This window comes from Dasypus novemcinctus, chromosome 17 (assembly GCF_030445035.2).
Source record: "Dasypus novemcinctus isolate mDasNov1 chromosome 17, mDasNov1.1.hap2, whole genome shotgun sequence".
Taxonomy (NCBI): domain Eukaryota; kingdom Metazoa; phylum Chordata; class Mammalia; order Cingulata; family Dasypodidae; genus Dasypus; species Dasypus novemcinctus.
Window position 1 is genome coordinate 86352684 of NC_080689.1, and position 16658 is coordinate 86369341.

The window sequence follows — 16658 nt, forward strand, 5'->3', positions numbered from 1 at the left end:
TGGAGAAAGGGAAGTGCTACAAAGAAATGCTTACAAATAAGAAGCAGAGGGAGGGGAGGTGGTACAAGATGGTGTCCGAATACGTGCACCATCATCATCTCTCCTGCAAAAGGACCAGCTAAGTGGTGACAGAATCCTGCCAGAGTGGGCTGTTTCAGGAACCTACAAAGCAGGAGGTGTCTGGACATCAATCTAGAGATACTGCCACAAAATTAGGGCTTCCTCAAGGTAAAGCTGTGGGTTTCTAACACTGAACTAGGAAGCCATGGGAAAACAAATCCCTTCCCCCTAGGACTAAGGGCCTCAGTGCTCCCTGAGAACTACCAGTCACACAGCAGCATTCCCAAGCCCCAAGTTCCCCAAACACGTGAACCCCAAGCCTGTGTTTCCTGAACCCCTGCAACCCACATTTCACAGACTTACGTACCCCAACTCCACATCCTCCTGGGCCTCTGTTTCTCAAGCCCAGCCCTCCCAGAAATCCGGCATTGCCCTCGTCCTCTTGTCATGGACTATCTCCAAGAATGGGAGGGTTTAGGTGGGAGGTACAGAGGGGTCCAAGGAGTGTGGGTTCAATTATCCGGTCCCCCATTTTATTGAGTTTGGAGGAGCATATCAGCTGACTTGGGGAGAGACTAGGAAGAGAGGAGAGGCAAATTCTTTGAGAGAGCCTGATTTACCTAAATGCCCTGCGGAGATAGGAAACTTGGTCTGAGAGAAGGTGGAGTCAAAAAATTAACTAGTCCCCCTGTAGCACACCTGAGAGGGACAGTAAGACATGCTTTGCAGGCTTCCAATAGTATATTTAGGGTCCCTGGCAAGAGGTGGGTGCTCTCTCTCAAGAAATTAAGAGACATTACTTTCTGAGGTGAATTGGTTCACCAGGGGCCCATTTGAATGTCCTACCGGAACCCTCACACAGCCTTCATATTACCTTGGGAGAGAGGGAAGTGAGGAAGGGAAAAAGGGGGAAGGTCAGACTCCTAAGCAGTTTATTCAATTGCAAAGAGCATTCCTTGCCTAAGGCTTTGCTTGTTTGTTTTGTGTTTTTTTTTTTTTTTTTTTTTTGGTTTGTTTACTGCTTTTCCTTCCTCTTTACCCACCGTGGCCCTTTTTTTTTCTTTCTTTTTTTCTTGCTTGTTTTTTTCCCCCTTCTTTTTTACTTTTTTTTTCATTATCTTCTTTTTTCTTTTCTTTTTTAATATTAGATATTGCAGGCAACACTTCTTCTTTGCTGTGCTTCCTCATCCTCAATTTCCTCTTTTCTGTGTGTACTGATTTTGGCTACCAATCCTATTCCCTTTCCTTCACATCTTTCTAGCCTCCATCATTTATTGTTTCTCTTACATTCCACCTCTCTTTGGTTAGTCGCCAATATTTCTGACTTTTTATCTCTAATACCTCTATTCTGTTTTCTATCTTTTATTCACTCTTTATATTTTTGTCCTTTCTTTTCTCTATCCCTCTCTGCTGACCACACTGACCTTTTTTTTTTTAATATTTATTTATTATTTTTTAATTACATTGAAAGAAATATATGAGGTCCCATTCAACCCCACCGCCCCCGCCCCCCACTCCCCCCACAGCAACACTCTCTCCCATCATCGTGATACATCCATTGCACCTGGTAAGTTCATCTCTGAGCATCACTGCACCCCATAGTCAATGGTCCACATCATAGCCCGGACTCTCTCACGTTCCATCCAGTGGGCCCTGGGGGGATCTACAGTGTCCCGTAATTGTCCGTGAAGCACTATCCAGGACAACTCCACGTCCCGAAAACGCCTCCACATCTCATCTCTTCCTCCCGTTCCCCACACCCAGCAGCCCCCATGGCTACCGTTCCCACACCCATTCCACATTTTCTCTGTGGACATTGGATTGGTTGTGTCCATTGCACACCTATGTCAAGTGAGGGCTTAGATTCCACATGGGTACTGGATGCACTCTTCCCGCTTCTAGTTGTAGACACTCTAGGCTCCATGTTGTGGTGGTTGACCTTCTTCAACTCCATGTTAGCTGAGTGGAGTAAGTCCAATAAGTCAAAGTGTAGGAGCTGAAGTCTCTTGAGGCTCTGGGCCTGGCACACTGACCTTTTAATTCATACTATATTCCTTCCCATATTCAGTTTATGATCTCATTATAGGTATATCCATTCTCCTAGATCTCACATGGTTCTTTTGCGAACACTCACTATCAATACTACTATTATATTTTTCTTTTCTTACCCCTTTCACTTTCTCTGGTCCTAATATTTTCCTTCAAGGGAACTTAGCCAACAACAAGGATAAACCCTGGCCCAAATACACAAAACTGTCCTGTCTCGGATCCCATCTCATTAGGCCACCCAGTACACCCACACTTATCTGGAGACCTAGTTTGGGTAAAAGACTGGGAAAAGGAGCCCCTCCAGCCCACCTGGATGGGCCCACATACTGTTATCCTTGTAACTCCACTGCTCTTAAAGTTTCAGGTATTGTCTCTTGGATTCATCATACTAGAGTTAAAAGGGCACACTTCAATTTAAAAAAAAAATCAAGACTACTGGATAGCTTACCCTGTACCTGACTCTTCCTTGAAAATCCTAATTGCCCAGAGCCACCGAGAATCATCATCACCCAACTAGATGTACTCCTGTTCCCTGTGGTTCCTACTACTCTTTGGACTGCTCAGCTTCCTGTTTTGGACTGGAAGCTACACCTCCCAGAGACTGGAGTGTAGCTGAAAGGACACTAATCTTAATAGTGTACTTGAGTCTTGTGGGATGCTTTGCTATTTTAAGTTGTTTTTCTTCACTTGGCTTGGGGCCACTGCCAATGCTTACCCCCACTGTACTGGGTGCTACAAGGCCATAGTATCCACTGCGACACAGAGGCTAAAGCAGCTCAAGAAAAAATGGTCTCCTGTGCCTGCCTTTAAATATTACACTTACATGCCAGCAAAATGTTACGATATCCAAACTCTTACCCTATGTTCAGAAAATGGGCAAAAGTTCTGGATGGGTGTAATGAAACACTGGGCCAACTGCAAAACATGGGGTAAACCAGGGGAAACTATAGGCTGGACCTATCGCCCACAAATAGACATGTCTGATGGGGGCGGAATGCACAACCAAGCCCAGGAAAAAGTCCTAAAACAGATCTGCGCCAAACTCATCTGACTAGCCAAAGGTCCCAAATATCTATATCAGTGGGCAAACCTCAAATGACTCTGCCAACTTACTCAGCTCATAGCCCCCATTCAGCAGGTGGAGCAGCTAGTCAACACCACTAATACCCTCCTCCTTAACACTCACCTGGACACCAATATCTGTCGACTGTGCCTGCCCCTCTCGAGAAAACCTTGTAGGCACCCCATCTCCTCCAGGGTGGACCCCCAAACAAACCTTAGCTAAAATTAAAAATGTAGTTGCCCCTATTGGCTCCATGGCCCTCAACATCCAGCTAGTTCTCTCAGAAGGCAATCAAAACAATATAACCTGCTATCTGGGGAAAAACTCTGATTTAACACCAGAATTGGTTGGGAAAATCCCTGCAAACTTATGTACTGCCAGTAAAACCCTAGCAAACAACGTGACCCAGTGTAACCTCCCAGGATTGTTCTTCCTATGTGGGAGCACTGCATATAGATGCTTAGAAGCCAATTGGACAGGGAATTGCATCATGGTGTTCTTAACACCAAAAGTGTCAGTATATACTGAAAATGAGGTAGAACAAGCCCTTAACCTGCACCAAGAGTGGGCCAAACAAACATTGCTTGCCACCACCCTTATAGGAGCAGGTATAGTTGCAGAAATAGGAACTGGACTTGGAGGATTAGGTTCTTCCTTCAACTTTTATTACAAACTCTCCTGAGAATTAAATGAGGGCATAGAACATGTTGTTGACTCCACAGTCTCCCTCCAGAGCCAAGTCAACTCACTAGCCACAGTAGCCCTGCAAAACAGGAGAGCCTTAGACCTATTAACAGCAGAAATAGGAGTAACATGCATCTTCCTCAGGGAAATATGACCTTGCAGGAAAACATCAAATGAGTGACCCCTGCCCCTGCTTCTGTAAATCAGTCTGTGAAAACATGGCCTAGCAGGAGAATATCTAACAAGTAATTTCTGCCCCTGCATCTGTAAATCAGCCTTTAAAAGTGCAGCCTTGCACCTGCATTCTGCTTCTGAAACCCTGCCTGCAAAATTTGCCAAGCAGTGCATTAGCCAATTAGCAAAAGTTATGCCGATCCCACCTGAAATCCTATATAAACCTACAGAAAATGAAAAATGGGGCTCAGAATTTGGACATCGACTCTACTCTGGGCCCACATGTAATAAATCTGTTCCTCCATGTCTGAGTGCTGGATTTGAGTTTCTCTGTTATTCAGTACTCCTGACTTTGCTGCAACAAAACAATGAAACACCTTAAATGTCTAATTTGTGTTATTATGGGAACCATCTAAAAAATTAATTTATGATGTAAAACACAAAGAAAAAAATAGATCAAATTGATCATTATTGATGTTTCATAACCAGAAAATGTAAAATAAAATAAAAGATAGGTAAAGGAAAGGTTGACGGAAAATATGAAAAAGTTTCCTCATATTTCTAACTAAGGCATCTGAAGGGATTAGAAGCACAATCTACAAATGTGTAAATACTAAAATATGCATTATGACACTGTGTCCCATAACTCCATCTGACTGCGAGCATAGCCTAACCTCCAATAGCTTCTTTACACCTTCCAAAACCACCTTACACAGATCCATTTATGCTGCCTCTGCTTTTGTCATCACTTAATGAAATTTTAAATTCAATTGGGGAACTGGATTATTGAATTTTGGGCACAATATTTTATTGTAATTAACCAGTAAACTGTTACTATAAAGGTCATCAAATATTGAAAATTAAAATATTGAAATCCTAACATTTAAAAGTAACTGCTCTTTTTCATATACTAGTTTCCTTCTTGGCTTCCTTTTTTGTTACGTGTGTATATTCATGAAATGATCTGGCACTCTATCTACACTGGCAATAAGCACTCATTCAGGAGAGTAGACATAGGTTGAGCATAGAGGGTCTCTAATCCAGGTGAACAAGACTCTTCGAAAAGACTGACATAGGCAAAAAAAGAATTTTGGGGGACAAAATAACCCAGGGGGATTTTTATTTCTTACCTGCTGCTGTATGTGAGGCCCATGGCTTGTCAGATTGGAGCATTTCATGGGCTCATGAAAATAATGTTATGAAATATACTAAAGTATCTCTCCAATTATAATTAGATTCGTCAGGGAATAAAGAGTGATCCAACTCTAACAGATGTTGACTTTCTTGTCTTAAGTGTTGACCTTGAACTCTTAGATCTGTGGATGGCAAAAAGAATGGGAAATTTACAGTGAGATGCTTTGAGAAGGGCCCTGGGTTATGTTATACTGGCAGTATCTTGTAACAATGGGCAGTGGTTGGGTACTCTACAGGCTTGCAAAATTTCAAATACATGAACAGATGCTAATTTTGTCTAGTATTCCCATGTATGTTGAGTAATATTACCATGTCTGAGTTTTAAGTGCATGTTTACAGTTTTAACATTCAGGCCACATGCCTGGGTACATATCTTAGCTCTAAGCCATAGAAGCTAGTAACATTGTTGACAGTTGTCTCTGTGCCTCTCTTTTCCATCTGATGTGTGTGTATAGTAAACACAGACACCACATATGGCTTGATCAGAGTTCAGTGAGTTACTATAGTAAATTTTGCTGTGGTTCAGAAGGAAGTATTTTGTTGTCAGAGTTGACAGTAATAATTTTCCTGTGTAAACATAACACTGTCTAGTATGAAGAAATACAAGCACACTCACATATATATACTCAGATATACAATAATATGATGTAGACTTGTTCATTGACATCCCTTAACTCTAATTCAAACAAATCCATACCACTGAAGTGGAATGGAGTTGCTTCCAGGGACTTCAGAAACGTTCAAATTCTTACACTTGAGATCGGTTTCTCTCACCACACCCCAATTCTTACTCTCACATGGAATCTGGAATTACACCAGTTTTCCCCACTAAAACCATCAAGGAAAAACCAATGGGACTCATCTGGATTTCCATCCTTTTCTATCCTCAGCCTGTGAGAGATGCCCAAATACACACCTTTTTCTCTTGTTCTTGAGGCCACCTGTAATGAAAGAAAGAACATATGAGGATCAGATCATGCTGTGTACTGTTTACACAGGTCTTTTGCTTTCTTAGTTACTCTAGAAAATCAGATGAGAAACCATGGTTGAGTCAAAGAACACAAAATCAAGAGTAGAGGACACCATTTGAAAAGGTGCACAATTTCCTAAAAGTTATTTCTTTCTCTTCCTTTTTGGTAGGCAATTCAAAAATTATTAATCCAAAGAGGAAACTTTGTCGCTGAGGAAAAGGTCTTCTATCTTTGAGTCTCCCACCCGAGGCCACAAAAACTGAAGCCTCTCTGTCACCAGGTATCTGTTAGTTAGAGAGTCTATCTATGCCCACTACCCACAATCAGACAGTACTGAATTCTATTATCTACATAATCAGGTTTTCAAATCTGAACTTGATTGAAAAAGAAACCTAGAAAGTAACACATCAATTTCAAACAAAGAAAGGAAGTCTTACCTTGGTCTTATATGGATTCTACACATCTGCCCTGGAATTAGGAAGTTCCTCCAACGGATCACCTGTGGAAGATGGGAAGATAGAGAGTAACTATCAGTATATTAGAAATGCACCTCGTGAATTACTCATGTAACAATGCTTGACTCTTACAATGTGCTTCTGTTTATGAATGTTTGTTAACAAACAAAAATTGACCTACTAGGCTATCCACTGCGCAAATTCTATTTCTCTTTTATCTATATATATTATGTTTTCTCAGTGTGGAAACTGCCTAAGTACTTGGTTATCTATCAATTGCTATGAGTTAATTGAACTAATTTTCTGAATATCACTGTGTATTGAAAGACTATTCACTGCACAGTGGAGAAAATGTCCTCTCTTTTCCCAACACTTACCATTATGGAGGAAAATGGATAGGTGAAAGCATTGATATATAACTATGTAAAAATGAAAATTTTAGATTAGCCCACAAGGATAAAAGCAAATGTGCATGTTGGTTCAGAAATTGATATTTAGAAATTCAAGTTTTTAGTTTTGGAAAACTAATTATGTGAATGGAAGGAACAGACCCCACATATACTTAGTTATATACTCATTTCAAGATGAATAGAAGTTGAAAAGTATGTTAAAAACAAACTTTCAGACTTATCATCATGTGAAATGTCTCACTTTCGATCACAGTAATTCCAGATTTACTATATAATCTGAAATAAATAATTGACTACATCCTTCCTTGGTAAAAAAAAAAATCACAATGGACATGGCCATGAGGAAGAGAGTGAAAGATACAGAAAATCATAAGAAATACTAAATTTCTCTAAAGGGAGATTCATTTTAAGGCAATGAGTTTGACAGAAGGACCTAATATATATATTCAACACTAAGAGAAGCATAAAACACATATAAAAGTCTGTAGGACCAATTGGAGACGATAAACTAAAGAAAGAAAAGAATATTTTCTGAAAAAAATAACCATATTTGGGGGGGTTGGATTAATTAAGTAGGTCAGTGATCATATCTCTCAAGCAGCAATTGAGATTTCCCATCTCTATGAACCATAGGAATGAATGTGGGAGCTTTTCCATCTGCTACCAATTTCAAATCTCACTGGGCACAGAGTGACTGTTAGAACCATGAGCCATATATGTATCATAAGATAACCATACCAACCAGTCATCGCAGAATTTTCAGAGTGAATGTATTCTCCATATTGCGAGGTCCAACTGCTGCCCTGTGACCATTTTCCTTTGCCACCAGCAATGAATGGGTACTACTGTTTTTCCACATCCTCTCCAATACTTATTTTCAGTTTTGTGTTTTTTAACAGTCATTCTAGTAGGTATGAAATGGTATCTTATTTTGGTTTTGAGTAACATATCTTAATAGTTAATGATGGTGAACCTCTTTTCACCTGCTTTCTAGAAATTTATACATCATCTTTGAAGGACATAAGTCTTTTTCCAATTTTTTAATTGGGTTGTTTTTCACTGTTTGTTGAACTTTAGGGTTCTTTATATATTCTAGAAATAAAACCCTTATTGGATATATGGTTTACAAATATTTTCTACCCTGGAATTAACTGACTTTTTGTCTTTGTGGTAAAGTCATTTTAGGCACAAAAGTTTTTAAATTTGGTGAGGTCTCATTCATCTATTTTCTTTTCCTATCTGTGCTTTTGGTATAAATTCTAAGAAAACATTTCCTAACACAAGATGCTGAAGGCCGTATTTATGTTTTCTTGTACAAGTTTAATGTTTCTACCTTGTCCCGGCCCAGGGGACGGTAACGAGGGCTCGAAACCTGCCAAGAAAGAACAGTGGGACAAGAGACACGAAGAATGACAGCAAGACAGTGTTCTGATCAAGCTGCAAAAATTTTATTGAGGGAACAAAGCATATATACTCTTGGGAAGGGGCAGTGAATAGGGAGAGGTGGAGGTTAGGGATTGGCTGTCGCTGTTGCTGCGGTAAGTGGCAGGGTTTAGGGATTGGTAGCTGCTGTTGCTGGGGTGGAAGGCAGACTTTAGTCTCACGCCTTGAGCCTGCACACTGCATTATCAGTCTGGGCAGTGGCGGGAAACGGAGAACAAAGGAGCAGGGACGAAGAAGAACAAGGAAGTGGGCTCTGCTCTGGCGGCCATGTTGCTGGCATTGCTGAACTCAGTGTATACTCATATTGACTGCTCCCAACATTACCTCTTCTAAGACTTTATAGATTTTCAGGTAATTTATGTACATGATATGAGATAGGGGTCTTCCATCTCTCTTTCGCATATGGATATCCAGTTCTCCAGCATCATTATTGAGGCTATTCTTTCCACCATTGAGTGGATTTGGAAGACTTGTCAAAACTCAATACGACATACACGTGAGGTTCTATTTCTGAAATCATGCAGTCCAATCAAAGAACCACACGCTCACAGGCATGTATAGTTTAATTACTTGATCTTCTGAGAGTCACAAAAGAACATCAAGCTGTAACAGATCTTAAGAGCACACAATTGTATGCCAACAATTTAGAAACCTAGACGGAATAGATACATTCCTAGAAACACATGAGCAACCTACAGTGACTCTAGAAAAGAAAGTCTCAACAGAGCAGTTACAAGTAAAGAGATGAAATCCACATCAAAAACCTCCAATCAATGATTTGAAAAGACAGCTCTCCACAGAAGATAAGCATAGGGCCAGAAGGACCTTGAAAAGATGCTCAACACCATTTGCCTTTAGGAAAATGCAAATTGAAACCACAGTGAGATATCTTTTCACTAAAATGGTTGCTATTAAAAACAGAAAATAACATGTAGAGAGGATGAGGACAAAAAGGAACACTCTTTCAAGGCCAGTGGCTATGGAAGAGAGACTGGGGATTCCTGAGAGATCTAAGTATAGAACTACCATATGACCTGGCAATCCACCACTAGATATATACCCTAAAGAAATGAAAGCAGGGTCATGAAAAGATGTTTGTACACCAGTGTTCATAAGGCCATTATCCAGAATTGTGAAAAGATGGAAGGACCTCAAATTATCAATCAACTAATGAATAGATAAGCAAAACATGGTATACACACACACACACACACACGCACACATACAGGCACAGATTGCAATATTATTTAGTCATAAAAAGGAGTGGAATTATCCCCATTATGCAAGCGTGGTTCCAAAAAAAGAAAATCTGTTAATATAATACACCATATTGACAAAAAGGGAACAAAAATGATCATCTCAATTTACGTGGAAAAGGCATGTGACAAAATCCTGGTTTTTTTCCTCATAAAATCACTTAGAAAAGTAAGAATAAAAGGAAATGCCCTGTACACAAGAATGAACACTGTGGCAGTTTGAAATAACCAATGGACCTCCCAAGCGTCATTATGTTTGTAAACCCCCGAAAGACATTATTTTGTAAATGGGCCTGTTCCTCTGAGTGTAACCCACTTTGATTGCCTTAGATTCACCACAGAGGTCTTTAACTAAATTACTAGTTAAGATTTGGAATTGTCCTGAATGACACTGCAATGACAGAAACAGACCATTATATATCCTGCCAAAACCTACAGAATTATGTGGGAGAGAATGTAAACTACAATGTAAACTATAATCCATGCTTGGTGGCAATGCTCCAAAGTGTGTTCATCAATTGCAAAGAATGTACCACACTAATGAAAGAAGTTGTTCATGAGAGGAAAAGTGGGAGGGGTGGGGAGTTGGGCATATGGGAATCCCTTATATTGTTTTTATGAAACATTTTATGTAATCTTAAGTATCTTTTAAAAATAAATAAAAATATATTTTTAAAATTGACCTGTGAAATGTGGGCTTTGATTCAACCAAGTCAGGAGGGTGTGACTCATGTTTGAGTACCCACCCCCTTATCAAGGACTCTTACTCAAGACAACACACAGGAAGAGAGAAGAAGACAAGGAACAGAGAACTTTTGTCAGTTCTGGAGCCCTGAGGAGAGATGAGTCATTTGCCTGATTGCTTGCCCAGAGAGACAAGCCCTATGCCAGCATAAAGCTGAGATTGGAAGAAACTGGGCGGGCAGCCTTAAGAGGAAGAAACAAGGAGGCAGAGAACACCCACCATCTTGTCTCAACACATGGCAATTGACTTTGGTTGGGAAGCAGCCATGCGTTGGAATCTGTATGGCCTTATAAGTGTAAGTTTTTACCACAAATAATTACTCTTTATAAAAGCCAAAAGATTTTTGGTACTTTGCATCAGCACCCCTTTGGCTGACTAATACAGGCATATAGGGAACAAACCACTGCAAATACCATACTGAATGATGAAAGATCGAAAGCTTTCCTTCTAAGATCTGGAGCAAAACAAGGATGCCCGCTGTCACCACTGCTCTTCAGCATTGTACTGGACATTCTAGCTAGAGCAAGCAGAGAAGAAAAATAAATAAAAGTCATCCATATTGGAAAGGAAGAAGTAACATTTTCACTATTTGCAAACCACAAGATCCATGTATAGAAAGCCTCATAAATCTACAACAAATATACTAACTAGAGCAAGAAAGAAATTGAGCAAAGTGATGTCCTATGAGATAAACACCCACAAATTTGTAATATTTGTGAATGATTGTAATGAGCGTTTCAAGGAGGAAATGAAGAAAAATATCCATTTCCAATTACAATTAAATCAACTATCTCAGAATAAATATAGCCGAGGTTGTAAAGAACTTATGTATGGGAACTACAAAACCGTGCAAACAGAAATCAAAGACCTAATAAAGGGAAAGACATTGCATGCTCACGGATTGGAAGGCTAAATATTGCCAAGATATCAACTCTACCAAAAACGAATGATAGATTCAATGCAATCCCAATGAAAATTGCAATAAACAGCTTTGCAGAAATGGAAGACAATCATCAAATTTATTTGGAAGGATATGCTATCCTGAAAAGTCACAACCATCATGAAAGACAGAGTTGGAGGACACACCTTTCTTGACTTGAAACTTATTACAAAGCAGCAGTGGTCATAAAAACATGGTCCTGGCCTAAGAATAAATATATAGATCAATGGAATCAAAGTGAGAGTTCAGAAATTGACCTTCACTTTCATGGCCAATTGATTTTTCCCAAGGATGCCAGGTACCCTCAATGGGGAAATAATGGTCTCTTCAATAACTGATGCTGGCAGAACTGGGCATCCATATGTAAAAGTATGATGGAGGACAACTATCTCATATCATATACAAAAATTAACTGAAACGTATAAAGACTTAAAAGAACTAGGAACATAAAACTTGTAGAAGAAAACTTAAGAAGTTCTTCAGAACCATGAGTTGGGCAATATTTAGTTTTGTTTTTTAAAAATATTTTTTATTATTATCATTCTTACTTTAAGGATACATAGATCACAGAAATTATTGCATTAAAAAATATAAAGGTTCCCATATACTGCATTACACACACACACACACACACACACACACACACACACACACTCCTTCCAATCGACAACTTCTTTCATTAGGGCGGTAGATTTCATTGCATTTGAAGAGCACATTCTGGAGCATTGCTACACTGCATGGATTATAGTTTATTTTGTAGTTTGCATTCACTCCCAGTCCTTTCAGTGGGTTATGGCAGGTTATATTATGCCCGCATCTGTCCCTGCAATATCATTGAGGAGAACTCCCAAGTCCTGAAAATGCCCCAATATCACACCTCTTTTTCCCCCGTCCCTGCCTTTGGCAACTCCCATGGCCACTGTCTTCACATCAATGAAATAATTTAATTCTTCCAATGCTAGAGTCATGACAATTCTATAGGAGAATACCAGTAAATCCATTCTATTTTATTCCTGCATCCTGAGGACCCTGGGATGGCCATGTCCACTCCAACTTTAAAATCAAAAGGGGGCTTAGATCCCACATGGCTGATGGGTGGAATTCTCCCGCTTGCATTTGTACACTCTCTTGGTTCCCTGGTGCAGTGGTTGACTATCCTCACCTCCCTGTTAGTTGACATGGGCAAGTCCAAAGAAAAGGAGAGTAGGTGTTACAACTCTGCTGAGGCCCAGGACCCAGCTGGCATATAGGCAGTCCAGAGATTCAAGTCTCCTGAGCATATGCCAAACCCAGCACCTATCACAGGTAAGGGAAAAGTGACAGAAGAAGCATGCATAGAGAAGTCACATCTGAATCCAACTGCACACTCAGGAGCACAAATTCCACTGATGAGGCAGTGAACTCCAGAGCCATCTGTCATGATCAGAGAACCTGGGTGTGTCTGTACCCCTCAGAAGGACCCTTCCCTGGGGTTGTACCTACTTTGGCTGTCTCTGAGATCCTGCTGAGATGAGCATAAGTGCAACCCCTCTGAAGACCTCCCAACTCATTTTGAAGTCTCTTAGCCATATAAACTCATCTGTCTTTACCACTTACCCGTTTTATTCAAGGTCTTTTTCTAGGTACATCACCAGCAGGTGTTGGTAGTAATACCTCAGTACCAGGGAGCCTCATGCCCAGAGTCATATCCCACACTGGGGGGAAGGTAATGCACTTACATGCGGAGTTTGGCTTAGAGAGTGGCCACATTTGAGCAATGTGGAGGCTCTTGGGATGTAACTCTTAGGCACCCTACAGTTTAGGCCTACTTGTAATTTAAAGCACTTAGGCCCATAAACATAGTCATCAGTATCAAGGGCCCATCACTGGACCATCCTTCTTCACTGGTCTTTGCCCTTGTACTTGGGTATTGTTGCTGCTCCAGTGGGGAGTGGGGCAGAGTTTCCCGGAATGGGAACTCAGCCCTCCCTCAGTTGTTGGAAACTCTGGAGTGAGGTATCATTGATTGGGAATGCATGGGTGGGAGGGAGTTCTCCAGGGCAATGTCTTCTTAGATTTTACACCCAAAGCAAAAGCAACAAAAGAAAAATAGATAAGTGAGACCTAATCAAGATTATAAACCTTTGTGCCTAAAATGCCTTTATAATGAAAGCAAAAGCAATCTAATTCTATGGAAGGATATATGGGGAAACCATATATCCAATGAGGGTTTTCTATCTAGAAAATATAAAGTATCATGAAGGTCGACATATATAGAATGAAAGACAACCCAATTAAAAAACGGACAAAGCTGCTGTCAATTGCAGTGAAGTGGGCATCGCCATGCCAGAGTCCTCAGGATTGGGAAATGAAATATGACCTAGAGTGGACTTACCGGTATTCGACTACGGAATTATTGTGGCTCTAGCAATGGAAGAAATTATATCACTGATGTGGAGACAGTGGCCACTGGAGTTGCTCAAGGCAGTGACAGGGAAAAGGAGGCATATTATGGGGGCGTTTTGGGGACTTGGAGTTGGCCTGAATGATATTGCAGGCACAGATGCAGGGCATTATATATCCTGCCATAACCCACTGAATGGACTGGGAGAGAGTGAAAACTACAAAGTAAACTACAATCCATGTGTGTAGCAATGTTCCAAAATTTGTATTCATCAAATGCAATGAATGTACACCACTAATGAAAGAAGTTGTTGATGTGAGAAAATGGGGGTTGTGGGGAATGGGGCATATGGGAATCTCCTTCATTTTTTAATGGAACATTTTGTGTGATGTATATATCTCTGAAAAATAAACAAAATATTGCATCTGAGGCTGAGTGGAATCTCTCCTGAGTTATTTATGGTAGACTGAATCAAAATAAATGTTTCTAACAGTGAAAAAATGAAACTAAAAATACATTTTGAAACATGGGCAAAAGTCTTGGATATGGCTCCAAAGGGTAAAAAATGGCAAGAAAGCACATAAAAAGATGCTCACTGTCATTGCTATGATGGATATGTAATTCAAAACCAAAATGAGATATCATAACATACCCACTAGAATGGCTCTTATTAAGACATGGAAAATAACAAGTACTGGAGAGGATGTGGAGAAATAAGAACACCCAGTCATTGCTGGTGGCAAAGGAAAATGGCCGCACAGCAGCAGTTGGACCTTGCAATATGGAGAAGGCATTCCCTCTGAAAATTCTGTGATGACTGGTCGCCATGGTTACTTCATGATGCACATCTGCCTCACGGTTCTAACTGTCACTCTGTGCCCAGAGAGATTTGAAGTTGGTGGCAGGTGGAAAAGCTCCCAGCTTCGTTCGTACGGCTCATAGAGATGGGAAATCTCAATTGCTGCTCAAGAGGTGTGAACATACTGACTTACTTAATCTAGCTACTACCCCTCAATTTGGCTAGTGATTTTTCAACAGAATATTCTCCTCATTCGTTTCTAGTTTCTCCTCTCTAACTCATCCTACAACATTTCGGATGAGCTTTATACTTGTCTCTTACTACTTCGTTCATATTTTAGATCCTTCTATCAAGCTGGTTGCCTTAAAATGAATCTCCCATTAGAAAAATTTAGTATTTCTTTTAATGTTCTGTACCCTTCCATCTTCTCCTCAGCTCCATGTCTGTTTTGCCGCTGTTTTTTAACTCAGCAAGGGCCAAGTAAATTATTTATTTCAGAATTTGGAGTTAAAATGGATGGCTAGACATCAGAAGTGAGGCATTTCATAAGACGAAGTGTACTAAAGTTGGTTTTTAACATGCTTTACCATTTCTAAGCATCCTGAAATGCATACATAACTCAGTATGTTTAGGGAATCTATTGCTTCCATTCATATAACTAGTTTTCCAAAGCTAGTTTTAAGAACCTGAGTTTCTAAATGTCAGTAAATGAACCAATATGCACCTTTCCTTTTATCCTTGGGGTTTATCCAAAATTTTCATTTGACAAACTTACTTATTGATGCTTTCACTTACCCACTGCCCTCCCTAATGGTAAGTATGGGGGAAATACTGTAATTTTTTTCTCCACCACCTAATGAGCAGCATATCTTTCAACACACAGCAATAGATAGAAAAATAGGAAAATGAACTCATAGACATTGATAGATAAGCAAGTGCTTTGACACTTTCCCACACAGAGAAAAAAGATAATGTATATAGATGAGAAGAGAAATAACATTTATGCAGTCGGTGGCCCAGTAGCAGCCCAGTTCAGGTTTGGTATAACCAACATCCATAAAGAGAAGCATCACGAGTCAAGCAATGTTCCCAGAATAATTCATGAGAAGTATTCCTGATATACTGAGAGTTACTCTGTGTCTTCCCACCTCCCACAGGTGACCCATCTGAGGAACTCCCTAATGCCAGGGCAGATGAGGAGAACCCATCTAACACAAAGGTAGGGTTGACGTTCTTTATTTAAAATAAATGTGTTGGTTTCTTGGTTTCTTTCTTTTGCAATCAAATTCAGATTTGAAAAATTCATCATGTAGAGTATAGAATTTAGGTACTGTCTACTTGGGGGTAAGCAGGAATGGGTAGACTCTCTTACCAACGGACAGCTGGTGCCAGAGGGCCTTCAACATCGGTGGTGTCAGTTGGGAGACACTATGTAGAAGACCCCCTGCCTTAGTGGCATTTTTTTCTCCTTAGATTAATAATTTTGTAATTGTCTGCCAAAAAGGAATAGAAGGAAATACATTCTGGGAGGGTCTGCACCTTTTCTAAAGGTGTCCTCTACTTTGCTTTTTTGTTCTTTGACTTAAGAGTGGATCCCCACCTGGTTTTCTATAGCAACTAAGAGAGCAAAAGACCTGTGTAAACGATACCCAGCCTAATCTGACTCTCACATGCTTTCTTTTCCTCCATTACAGGTAGCCTCAAGAACAAGAGAACAAGGTGTGTATTCTGGAATCACTGAATGGCTGGGGATAGAAAATAATAGAAATCTAGATGAATAGGTGGGCTTTCCATGATGGCTTAGGTGGGGATAATTGGGATAATTCCCAGTTCCTTGTGGGAGTGAGAATTGGGGATGGTGTGAGAAAAACTGATCTCAAGGGAAAGAACCTTGATCATGTTTCTTCAACTTTGATCATGTTTCTGGAAGCAGCTGGGTTGCCCTTGGGTAGTGTGGATTAGTATTGATTGTAGTTGAGGCCTGTCAATGAGTAAGTCTGTGTTGTGTAACTGTGAATCTGAATGTGTGTAT

The 16658-nt window shown here is 40.2% G+C and overlaps 2 long non-coding RNA genes across 2 annotated transcripts in view; both read left to right on the forward strand.

Moving 5' to 3' along the window:
• LOC139436771 (uncharacterized) overlaps positions 1–16658 on the forward strand; it is a 151324-nt gene that overhangs the window by 72026 nt on the left and 62640 nt on the right. The window lies entirely within an intron of this gene.
• On the forward strand, positions 14667–16474 carry LOC131274059 (uncharacterized). The gene is made up of 3 exons (XR_009181266.1): positions 14667–14799; positions 15784–15845; positions 16321–16474. It is a non-coding gene; the product is annotated as an uncharacterized lncRNA (long non-coding RNA).